Source organism: Triticum urartu, chromosome 7, assembly GCF_003073215.2.
Source record: "Triticum urartu cultivar G1812 chromosome 7, Tu2.1, whole genome shotgun sequence".
In the NCBI taxonomy this organism is placed as follows: Eukaryota; Viridiplantae; Streptophyta; class Magnoliopsida; order Poales; family Poaceae; genus Triticum; species Triticum urartu.
The window spans coordinates 59,530,383-59,542,662 of NC_053028.1; the positions used below are offsets into that span (position 1 = coordinate 59,530,383).

General features: G+C 41.6%; 1 non-coding gene across 1 annotated transcript; it reads right to left on the reverse strand.

Annotated features, from left to right (window-relative positions):
* Positions 1-9,823: 9,823 nt before the first annotated feature.
* Positions 9,824-9,897, reverse strand: TRNAW-CCA. Its single transcript has one exon. It is a non-coding gene; the product is annotated as a tRNA-Trp (tRNA).
* Between the last annotated feature and the right edge of the window lie 2,383 nt (positions 9,898-12,280).

Below are 12,280 nucleotides of genomic sequence, written 5' to 3' on the forward strand. Positions count from 1 at the left end.
TGTGTAGGTACCCACCAGGTCCGATGGGTACTCTACTTAGGCGCCACAGTGCTTCTTCGCAGGCGAAAACACCAATCCACTTCGGCCTCCCTTGCGTGTCACCACGGCGCATCTAAACTTCCGTAACCTCCCAAACATCGCGAGAATTCTTCGGTGACACTACGTCGGATGATCCAGTCCAGTAATACTGACGTTTCGGACAAATCTTCGTAGCCAGACTTAACCAATTATCCGTACTTAAACAGAATAGGAAGCTGACTAACAAGCCCTTTTTAAGCTAGCATCGAGAGAGTATGGAAGGAATCGCACTTATACCCAGCCACCAGTGGGCCTTCTCTCCCAGAGTTGTTTTCAAGCGACTGAATGTCTCTCTTCATATGCGTTTAATCAGGTTAATCCACGATATTAAATAACAGATTCAGATCCTTTTTTCATCGGTAAGACTAAAGCAATTTAAATTATCCATACCAAAGGTTTAATACTCCCACACGGAGCACGCCTTGGGTGGAGGAGACCCTCTTAGAGTCCAGACAATCTATAGTTGGTTGTTTTCGCGTAATACAGCATAGGGAGTTAAAGAGTTACATCGATTTCCCTCCAGTACCCTTCCTTCATTCATAACCACTATCCAATTGTTTCATCCTTCTTAGCCCCATCTATCTAAAAAAGACGGCATTATAGGAGTGCTACACCATGAGAGAAGCGACAGACCAATCACGATTTTCCATCCCTTTACTAGTAATTACCTCATTCACGGGTTGTGCTCTGAACAAAATTTAAGTGAAACCAATATCGAGAAACTCTGAACAATATTACCTTACCAATTGTAACAAGACTAATTTCTTCTGTCGGTGTCCGATCTTAGGATGAATGTGTATCAGCCAAGGCGTCACTGTACCAAACAGATCACAAAGGAGACCGACATGACTCTACTGGTGCGAACCAAAGAAACCAAAAAATTCATGAAGCAGATAGGAGTCACTTCAGCCACTATTCAAAACTAATCAACCCATTCTTGCCTTATGGGACCAATCACACCGCCATTTTTGTGCCTAGAAATATACGTTTATATCGTCGATCTGGCAAGGTGAAATTTTGATATCAAAGTCTTTTCAAACTCCAGCAGTAATAACTCAGTGCATAAGTCGTGATATAAAAAATGAGGTATTGGGCATAGCACTAGCATTCAATCTACTAGATGACGCCATCTGAATAAACAAACTTGAATCTCCCTATAATAACCTCACAAATAACGGCATGCCAAACAGGTGCTATAGGTTTATCATTAGGCAGCTCACAGCCTTTTATGCAATGTAATACAGCTCTTACTACATTGCCATGAAGTGAGAATAACGATCCACCAGGACTCAATTCTTACTCCGCCTTAACAAACTTCCCCTTAAGCGGAATAGCAAGGTATTAGGTTCCAATACTTTTAACGTGTTCCAGCGTAGTCAACACGTTTGTATATTATTTATGTTGCCAAACCAGTTTGACACGTCTCGCTTCTAGCCAAGATCGTCTTTTTTGCTCTTAACAGGGGAAAGATGGTTTGCTCCAACATAGAGCAAGTTAGCGAAACAAACTCAGGACATCATTATCATAGTGATCAGCTCTTTCGCACTTAATAGGTATGTCAACTTACCTTGACTTCGAAGGGTTCGAGTTGAGGAGGTGAAATAGCACCGGTCCCGAACAAGGCCATGGTGGAGCACCAAAGGACCATTATATACGATCCAAGCGCAATGTCAATAATCAGGGAGACGGTAGTGGCTCCTGAAACTTTACAGCAGAACGACAAATGCAGGTATCTCCATGAGAATCAGTATTAAGTAACCAGTCGAATCCAAACGTTAGTCGCTTTGCAGATACACCCCGTTGACCGTCTTTATACTTTTTCTGCAGATATAACCAAATCTTCAGACGTTGAAGGTTAATTCTTCCAAGTACAATGTCACGATTTGAACTCTCCAATGTTTAGTCATAGTAAGAACCAGTGCAGCAAGACAGATGAAGTCGAATGCAATAACGTAGGCAGCCGGGCAACTCGTTGCTTCCAAAAAATGGACCGGAGACAGAAAGTCATTTGACATAGATAGCTTCAGCTGCTCTCACAGAGCAGCTGCATTCTTAGCTCAACCGTTTCTCCAATCGACTCTTTACATGTTGGCGCCGTTGCCGGGGAGTGAAGGCAGCCTCTGGTAGGTGGAAGAATTTGCTAAGGAAAAATTATATGAAGTTGTGCTGAAATTTAACAGGTCACTTGATAATACTTGGAGTGCATAAAAGTAATCAATACCACTCACATATGAAGCGAAGGCCTCTCCAAGGCCTTGGGAGCGATGCGTTCTCCTTCGGCAGGCAAAGCTAATGTTCAGTGATACTGTCTTCACTCTCTGCCAGTAATATCTCAACACCAGTCGCATCGCCATCTGACCTATTGAACTCAACTGATCAACTCAAGGATTTAAAATTTACTTGAAATGCTGCGTAACATCGGTGCTCGACCTCCGAGAATATATTACCATGAGCTCAGGTCTAAGTCCTTTAGTTCCCCAGTGGAGATCCAAGACACTTTGCATCATCACAATTATGGCCACTCTAAATACTACTCGTGAGGTCCATAAAATTGCCTATTGCACCTCAGTTAGACCATAGCAGTATGGCCCGGATGGAATAGGTATCAAAGAAGAGGTCGCTCCCCTCTTATCTCTTGTTAGGAGGTAGATGACCAGCTCGGGATGCATAACCCTCTGTCATAAAAGCTAGTGACCTCATGTTGATGCTAATCAATCGGGAGCGCAGCCCACCATCACAATGGGAGACGTGCCAAGCAACAGAGGTTGAAATAGGAAATTTCATCAGAAGTTTTATCCTATGCATCTTGTTCATCGTGATCGTAATTACATATATAATTTTTTGCCTCGCGAAGGAGAAAGCATCGCTCAAGCTTGGGAGAGGCTTAAGTCAATGTTATATTCATGCCCCAATCATGAGCTCTCGAGAGAAATGATTATTCAAATATTTTATGTTCGGCTTTTCGACAACAATCGCTCCATGCTCGATACTTCTTGTACTGGTTCCTTTATGATGAAGACTATTGAATTCAAATGGAATTTATTGGAAAGAATTAAACTCAACTCTGAAGATTGGGATCTCGACAAAGATAAAGAGTCAGGTATAACACCTAAGTTTGATTGTGTTAAATCTTTTATGGATACCGATGCTTTCTGTAAATTTAGCACTAAATATGGACTTGACTCTGAGATAGTAGCTTCTTTTTGTGAATCTTTTGCTGCTCACGTTGATCTCCCTAAGGAGAAGTGGTTTAAATATAATCCTCCCATAGAAGTGAAAGTAGTTGCACCTATTAAAGTTGAAGAAAAGACTATCACTTATAATGATCCTATTGTTCCTACTGCTTATGTTGAGAAACCATCTTTCCCTGTTAGGATAAAGGATCTTGCTAAAGCTTCAACTGTTGTCAACAAAAGTAATATTAAAACGTATACACGCCTGAACAAGTTAAAGTTGAACCTAATATTGCTATTGTTAAGGATCTGTTGGCTGATAATATTGATGGGCATGTTATTTACTTCTGCAATGAAACTGCTAGAATTGCTAAGCCTGGTGCTAAAGATAAACCTAGACCTGTTATAGGCATGCCTGTTATTTCTGTTAAAATAGGAGATCATTGTTATCATGGCTTATGTGATATGAGTGCTAGTGCTAGTGCAATACCTATTTCTTTATATCAAGAAATTATGCATGATATTACACCTGCTGAGTTAGAAGAAATTGATATCACAATTAAACTTGCCAATAGAGATACTATTTCACAAATTGGGATTGTTAGAGATGTTGAAGTTTTGTGTGGGAAAACTAAATATCCTGCTGATTTTCTTGTTCTTGGTTCCCCACAAGATAGCTATTGTCCCATTATATTTGGTAGACCCTTCTTGAACACTATTAATGCTAAGATAGACAACGAAAAAGATGTTGTTACTATTGGTCTAGGTAATATGTCTCACGAGTTTAACTTCTCTAAATTTCGTAGACAACACCGTGATGAGGAATTTCCTAGTAAGGATGAAATTATTGGTCTTGCTTCTATTGCTGTGCCTCCTAATGATCCTTTAGAACAATATTTGCTAGACCATGAAAATGATATGTTTATGAATGAAAGAAGGGAAATAGATGATGTATTCTTTAAACAAGGACGTATTCTGAAACACAACTTGCCTGTTGAAATCTTAGGGGATCCTCCTCCACCCAAGGGTGATCCCGTGTTTGAGCTTAAACCTTTGCCTGATAATCTTAAATATGCTTATCTTAATGAAAAGAAGATATATCCTGTTATTATTAGTGTTAACCTTTCAAAGCATGAAGAAGAGAAATTATTGAAAACTCTGAAGAAGCACGGTGCTGCTATTGGATTATACTCTTGATGATATTAAGGGCATTAGTCCCACTCTATGTCAACACAAAATAAATCTGGAGAAAGATGCCAAACCAGTTACTGATGGTGCTAGAAGAGGTCAACGACGATATGCAGGTTGAGGAGCGGATGGCGGGCGCCCAGATCTGTGCTCCAGAAGATGTGGCACCAGTGGAGCAAGAAGGTGGAACCACAACCTCAAAGGCTGGACTAGAAGGTACGCAAGCAGTAAACCATAGTAAAGGAAAGTGTAATTCCGTCAGGCAGAGCATTTTTGGACTGCTTTGGTTAGTTCTGTGGAAATTGTTCTAGAATTCAAACAAGTGTTTGGTCTGTTTAAGTGTTAGTTATCCAGGATCCAGATGCAATCTTCATAAGTTCTAGTTTGCAGTTTCCAGTACAGAACAATGCAGCTTATGGAACCTTTCAGTGATCAGCATTCAATACTGGGTTCTACAGTCTTATGTGTATGCCAGTGAAAATTATATATGTCATTATAATCAAGTTGTGGTTCTTATAGATTCTACAGGATTAGGTATTCGAAAAAAAAAAGATTCTACAGGATTATGAGCAATCGGTCATCCTAAATGTCACATCAATCATACACAGCGATCTATAGGTATTCTTTTTTTCGATTATAATAACGATCCATGTTAGCTAAAGTTTCAGAATTGACTCAATAGTTTCTGAAAATTGGCTGTAGTGTTTTGCCACCACACCACTCAGGTGTTGATCAGCTGCATATTGTGTAAAGTCTACCCTGTTACTCATAGCATTAGCATCTGCCGGATAACTTTACAAACTACATCCGAGTGTACTCGTAGCTCAGAAGCTACATACTACATCGTTACTCAATACACAAAGAACACAGTTGTCTGTGCTTCAGCTTTGCTGTAGCCGCAGGATGTGGAAAACAAAACATAAATATATTCATGCATAATTGTGTATTTCTCTCAGGAATTAACATAAAAAAATTGTATGGACCTCATTTTCGCGTACGATCACGCACACAAGTGCAGCTCACTAGGAGGAAAATTGAGACCTCGCCAAGTTCTTTTTTTAGAAAAGGAAGACCTCGCCAAGTTCTGAATAAGAAGCCACACGCAAGTGCATTATCGAAAACGAATATCATCACACATACATGAATGATTGTTCAAGCTTCGTACATAGAGAAGTACATCTGAGCTAGTCGGAATGACAGCCAGACGACAATCATGGCACACCAACGTAGGGAAAGCAGCAGCTTTGTTCATGTACGGTGGTCGGCTGCTGGTACGGACATCATGTTCTGCAAGTCCTTGGGGAGAGTACTTTGGACCTACAGCACATTAGTTCTTACTAATGACATTTTTCCATGTCTTGGGCTTTCATAGTCTATGTCCTGCTCATACGTATCAACACTGGCGTTAGAATTAAACGTGAACCATCAATATTGAAAGGGAATTTAGGTGGAAGAAATATTTGCTCACATGTTCGTCTGTACTAGCTAGCTAGTCATGCCATATATGTTGTAATTTTCTTAACTACTTTTTTTTCACTAACTAGTAATTTTACATGCACGAATAAGACATGTGTGACTTTGTTTCTGGAGTTTGGCAAATTAATTAACAGAGAAGGAAACTGAAGTTTGCCCATACCTTCATATTGCGCATCTAGTTCTTATGCAAGATGCCCAGTCGCTGCTGCAGGCATGTGGGGAGTGTCTTGATAGCAGGGCAGTTTCTGATGCAGAGAAATTGAGATATGGGTATATGCTTGTGGCCCATCCTTTAGGGGTGACTGGGATCTGCATCTTTCATGGTGGGTAGACTTCATGGACGGGAAAGATCGAGAAACGCTGACGTTAAGCTCTGCCGTTGTTTTAGTTTTTGAGATTCTAGAAATGGATAGAGGAAATGCTCTTCCTTGCCTCCAGTTGATGAGGATGACACTGCCCCTTGTGAAACCGACAATGCTCGCTCGCCCTGCTGCGGCAGCCTCATGCCGAATATGGAGTCAACCTTACTACGCTCATAGATTTGAATTGCCCTGAGAGATTCATACGCATTGAAGATCTCTAACAAGCTTTCACAACCATTTATCTCTAGAAACTGCATGTTTTGCAAGATCTGACTCCTTTCTGAAGATGTTGATGGCTCAAGAGGATGTTGTGCGTATCTAGAGCTTATTGCACCCCGAATCTCTAGGTTCCCAAGAACCAAGCTTTGAAACTCTTTCTCTGGCCGGTGGACAAGTGTGCCGCATCTTATAGCATACAAACTTTCGAGCTGGACAAAACAAGCAAATAGCTCGAATACAGATGACTCAAAGATGATTAGAATCTTCATTGCCATCCACCAGCACTTGACTCAAACTATGCTTAGCCGCTGCTGAGATTGCTTCCCTGTCTTCATATGTGACACACAGATCCAATGTGGTCAATAAAGCCACACTACTAGCAACGCACATGTGAACTCTGGACAATCCTCGATATGGAAAAACTGGAGGTTAGGGAAGGTTGATTCCCCTGGTAATGATGTCAAAATTTCTACATTATTGAAAGACCAGTGTACCAAATTGAGGAACATTATCTCCCGTCCTTTTCGTTTAGTTCCTTCAAATGACTCCCATCCTCCAAAACTCCAAAAGGATTGAAAGTTGAGTTTCTTAAATACTGGAAACGCTGACAATGCTTCTGGCAAAGTGGTAAATTGTAAACGATGCCGTCTACAAACACAGTAGTGACGCTACTACTGGCAGCAAATTTCATCTTGAACAGACATCTTTTTGCCAGCAGGCATGTACCTGACAGCAAACCTCATGTTGAGTTTCTATTCTTGATGCATCTCACTCCTAGTCCTAGACTACTAGTACAACTTCAAAATTCGTATCAGTGTCTTGCGTGTTGTTCTGTTGTTGAGTCATATAGGATGGCGAGTAGTCATGTACATGTACATCTGTGTGTACTCAGACCTATCTTGTATCCAGTAGTAAGTCTACTTCTTCTTACCCCTCTCCTCTACCTTTTGTGGGCCCATCTATTAGCTTTTTGACCATCTTTGAGTCATAGCGAGACGGCTCTATCTCTTTTCATAAGTACAGCCGTAAGTACAGTTGCGGGCATCAACGATCAGCAGTACGAGCTACGGAAAGTCTATCGAATTATAGCTACGGAAAGTCTATTGAAAGGACCTAATTATTGCTCTAATATCAATATAGTGGGGCTTCGTTCATAAGATTTATAAACTCGAGAGCCATTTGGCAATTGAGATCATAGAAACTGCACTCGTGCAGCAAAAAGGAAATTTCTGCCAATTCATCTTCGTCAGAGGAGATAATATCAAGAAAAAAGTATGAAAATGAGTGTCAAATCAGGTTCGGTAGATGAAGCGTATAATAAGAGAGGATTGTTATTTTGAAATGGTAACATGGGATGGGGTAGCACGGAAAAGTAAGCTCTGCTCGCTCACTTTTGAAAGGAAAGGAGACTGATCTTGACGTCGGCGTGGTTTGTCCAACGAACGAAATCCCGTTTTGGATTGAGATTTCACATAAGCATTGACACAATGATCCGCATTAGGCGGGGAGCAGCAATGATACCGCTGGCCGGGAATAAGTACCTATCCCTCTACTACTTACGATGTTTTCTGTTCTATTGAAATCCTGCATCGAGCCGGATGTCTTGATCGATACCGGGCACATCCATCACATCAACTATTCACTTTTCTTACGCCATTTATTGACGGACCGGTAACTAGACCCGAAAAACTCCTAATTTTAAAACGAAAAGACCCATCACAAAATTATGGCGCAAACACTTATTGACGAGCGTTCTCACAGGCCGGCACCTCGATGCATCCGTCTCAAGGAGTTGTACACCTTACATGTGTTTCACGCTATAATCTCTCACTTTCTGCCTCCATCTGTCTCCATCATATAATTGATCTCACTCTCATGTCTGAGTGAAAAAAACCATATTTGTTAGTATATATCAAGGCCGAGAGACACGTTCCTCTCATGTCGAGATTAGTATTAGGACCCTTAGTATTATTTTAACCGGTTACTATACGTACATGCAGTGAGACAATCAATCTATGCTCTCATTCACATTTCATTCTAGCACTGACGACTCCAGCCCTATCTATCCCTAGAAGCAAATGGACCCTAGAAGCAAATGGAGTAAGTCCGATGGAACACTCGGATTGGAAAAGATAATTATACTTATAGGCATGGATGAAAAAAAAGCTTGGAAACTAGTTCAAATCGAACTCAAAAGCAACTAGGCAATCCAACTTCCATTGAAGCAGCTTCCCTGGAACTAGCTGCCATTGTATCGGTTGGTGCCATTTCTTCTCTTGGAGGCAGGGCAATAGATTAAGATTAGGCGGTAAGCGAAGGAACTGTAGGGCTTAGGGCTGCGGGTGAGCGCAACTTCAATAGGTCGAGGGGAGGAAGAGAAGAAAAAGCAGCTATTTCACCTGGTGTCGTAATAACCACTGTTTTCGAGTTTGAAGGAATAAGCGCAGCAGAGATCTTCTTTCATTTAAGAAGAAGCCACCGTAAAGAAGAGGAAACGAGGCGTTTAAGGGACACTGACTCCCATTATTTTCTCCAGGCCTGCTTTGGCTAAATCGACGGAGGCTTAGCTTATTATGTTTCGGGCGTTTAGCTAGCTTAGAGAATAAAGAAATCTATCTCTAAAGGGGGAGCGGTACGACTATTTTAGGTTAGAGGAAGGTTGAAGAGAAAATAGCTAAATTAGCCAGTCGGGTAGGCAAGTGCGGGTGGCTGTGGTCAAAGTGAATATGTCTTGTTTCGGTTAGCGGTTTCGGCTCTCCGGCACCGAAGTAAACTCTTTCTATTGCGGGGCCTATGGAGTTTGGGGATGAGTGCTGACACTTTACTGTGCAACATTCCTGTTTCTTTCATTCCCCTTACTAGATCAAAGAGGGCATATGTGGGGTTTGAAGATGCCTGGACCTTACCACCTTATTCTAATAGCCCGCATCAATGCCTCTGCCCAGAACATAGGAGCCCCCTGGGTTCAAGATATCATATCAATTTTCAACTACTGGGAAAGAATTGGGGTGCGGCAGGAAGAAATGGAATTCTCAATAAAAGTATAAACAGGTCTTCCCCACTGCTGCATAGAATCTGAGCTGGGTGGAATTGAAGTTCGGTTTCGATCAAGAAACCCCTGCCCACTTACCTTAAAAAAACGACTAATGATCAACCGATCACAGAGGTCCTTTTCCAGCAACTTCAAATCAGAAAGCCCCGACTCCCATAAAGAATGCTTGCAGATCTTTCTTTTTATTACGATGACGATATGGACCTCATTACTGTCTCATTTTCTTATATTTATATAAGTTCTTTTTTTTGGATTCGACATAACAAGAACAGAATCACGCTCTGTAGGATTTGAACCTACGACATTGGGTTTTGGAGACACACGTTCTACCGAACTGAACTAAGAGCGCTTTCCGGGAGATAAAGCAGTAAAGAAAAGGATGATTTTTGTACCGCATGCATATAGAAAAATGAAACTCTGAATTTTGTCCAATTTGAATCGATCTCAATTGATCCCTCGTTACTGCCCATAGGAGAAGTAATAGGTAGGGATGACAGGATTTGAACCCCTGCCTTGTTTTCCACATCATAATTTATTCCTCCATCTATATACAACTTTCTTGTCATTTCTTCTTTTTGGTTTCATATAATAAATGATATACATCTGAAACCCAACCTAACGTATAAAGAATGAATATTTATCGGTAATGCTCAGGAAGAAAGAAGGGGTCATCTTTTTGATTTTTATTCCACCCTCATGTACCCTTCTTTGCTTTTTTTCTAAAGCCTGTTCAACCTCATATCACCTAACGTATAAAGAATTGAATAAACGGGAGTTGCATAATCTCATAGTCATTGGAACATGTATAAGTCATGAAGAAAGCAATAAGCCAACAAACTAAACGATCAAGTGATAGCTAACGGAAATGGGTCAAGTCAATTCAGATCATTCATCCAATTGATGTATCCCATTAATCAAAATAACAACTCTTTGGTCTATGTTAGGGGAAACATAACCATCTTTATAATGAGCTAGTCAAGTAGAGGCCATACTTAGTGACACTCTGTTTGTCTATGTATTTCACACATGTATTATGTTTCCGGTTAATACAATTCTAGCATGAATAATAAACATTTATCATGAAATAAGGAAATAAATAATAACTTTATTATTTCCTCTAGGGCATATTTCCTTCAGTCTCCCACTTGCACTAGAGTCAATAATCTAGATCACATCACCATGTGATTAACATCGATAGTTCACATCATCATGTGATTAACATCCATAGTTCACATCGCCATGGGACCAAGACCCAAAGGGTTTACTAGATTCAGTAATCTAGTTCACATCGCTATGTGATTAACACCCAAAGAGTACTAAGGTGTGATCATGTTTTGCTTGTGAGAGAAGTTTAGTCAACGGGTCTGCCACATTCAGATCCGTATGTATTTTGCAAATTTCTATGTCAAAAATACTCTGCTACAGCCTAGCTCTGGATGGAGAAGCCCTTCTGGCAAAATGGATTTGAATGTGTTCAATCAGACAGAGGAGCCAGAGTCGCTGGAGCAAAGGATGATGACCTCCCCACCAGATAGCCCCACCTCGTCAATAGCCCCCTTCTTGTATTACTCGAGAAATCAAGAGTCCTTGGTGACAAACCCTTGATGATTCCAGCAAAGCTTGGCTAGGTACTCCTCATGGGTGTGCGCCACATCGAGCCGCTTGAAGGCCTCCCGATTCTCCAGCTCCTCGCCACGGGAGACCACTCGAGGGTCAATGGTGACGAACTCCAGGACCTCCCGGTTGCTGAGGGGGAAGTTGATATTCGTCAAGTTGCCATAGAGACCCACTGCCTTCACATTGTACGCCCTCACGGCTAGCTTCTCCGTTTGGAAGGAGACAAACAAGTAGCGTTGGATCGTGTCCCTATCCTTGATTTCTGACACCCGCATTCCCCACAGCCACTGCCGCACGTCACGGTTCTTCTTCTTAGGTGGCGGCATGTTGATGAAGCAGTGGGAGGAGGCTGCGCTGCCACGTCCTTGGGTTGGTTGCGCAGCACGATGCGTGTCCATGCTTCTAAGTGGCGGCGGGGACCTCAGACGGCTGGATCCCGCAATTTCGGGGGCAATGCCGGTCTATTGAAAGTGCTGGCGGGGGAGCGTGGTGGCTGCGGTGCTGGTGTGCCAGGTCAATGTGGTGCGAGAGAGAGAGAGAGAGAGAGAGAGAGAGAGAGAGAGAGAGAGAGAGGAGAGCGGCACTGGTGGGGGGGGATTTTTATCCTCAGATTCAGCCGCATCTCGGTAAATATTAGTGATGGTCAATGGGAGGAATATAATTTTTTTGGTGCTAAACCAGATAAGTGTTCGGCTAGGTCTGGTTTAGCTCCCTAAAACATATTTTTTTACTCCTTTTACCGGTTTTGAGGATCAGGTAGAGATGCTCTTAGATTGCTAGTGGTACATGTAGCCATGTCTACGTTAGTTTTCTTTGGTGTGAATGCCATTCATAATTGTACCGTATATTCTTGGGCAGTTCACCACGATCTACTCATTATTTGCACTTAAAGTCAAAATTAGTAGCTCAACTTTCATTGTATTTAATTATGTTCTATTTATGGTGGTGTAGTCGGATAATATATAATTGCACAGCTACTACTACACAATGTTCCATCATCCCTAGTTGAACAGTTTCCCTTTTGACCTTCGTGTGCTCCATCCCGGATAAACTTCTCTTGTCGAGTTGTAATTGTTAGTAGGGACAGAAGAGTGACTACCTTCCTGGATATACGA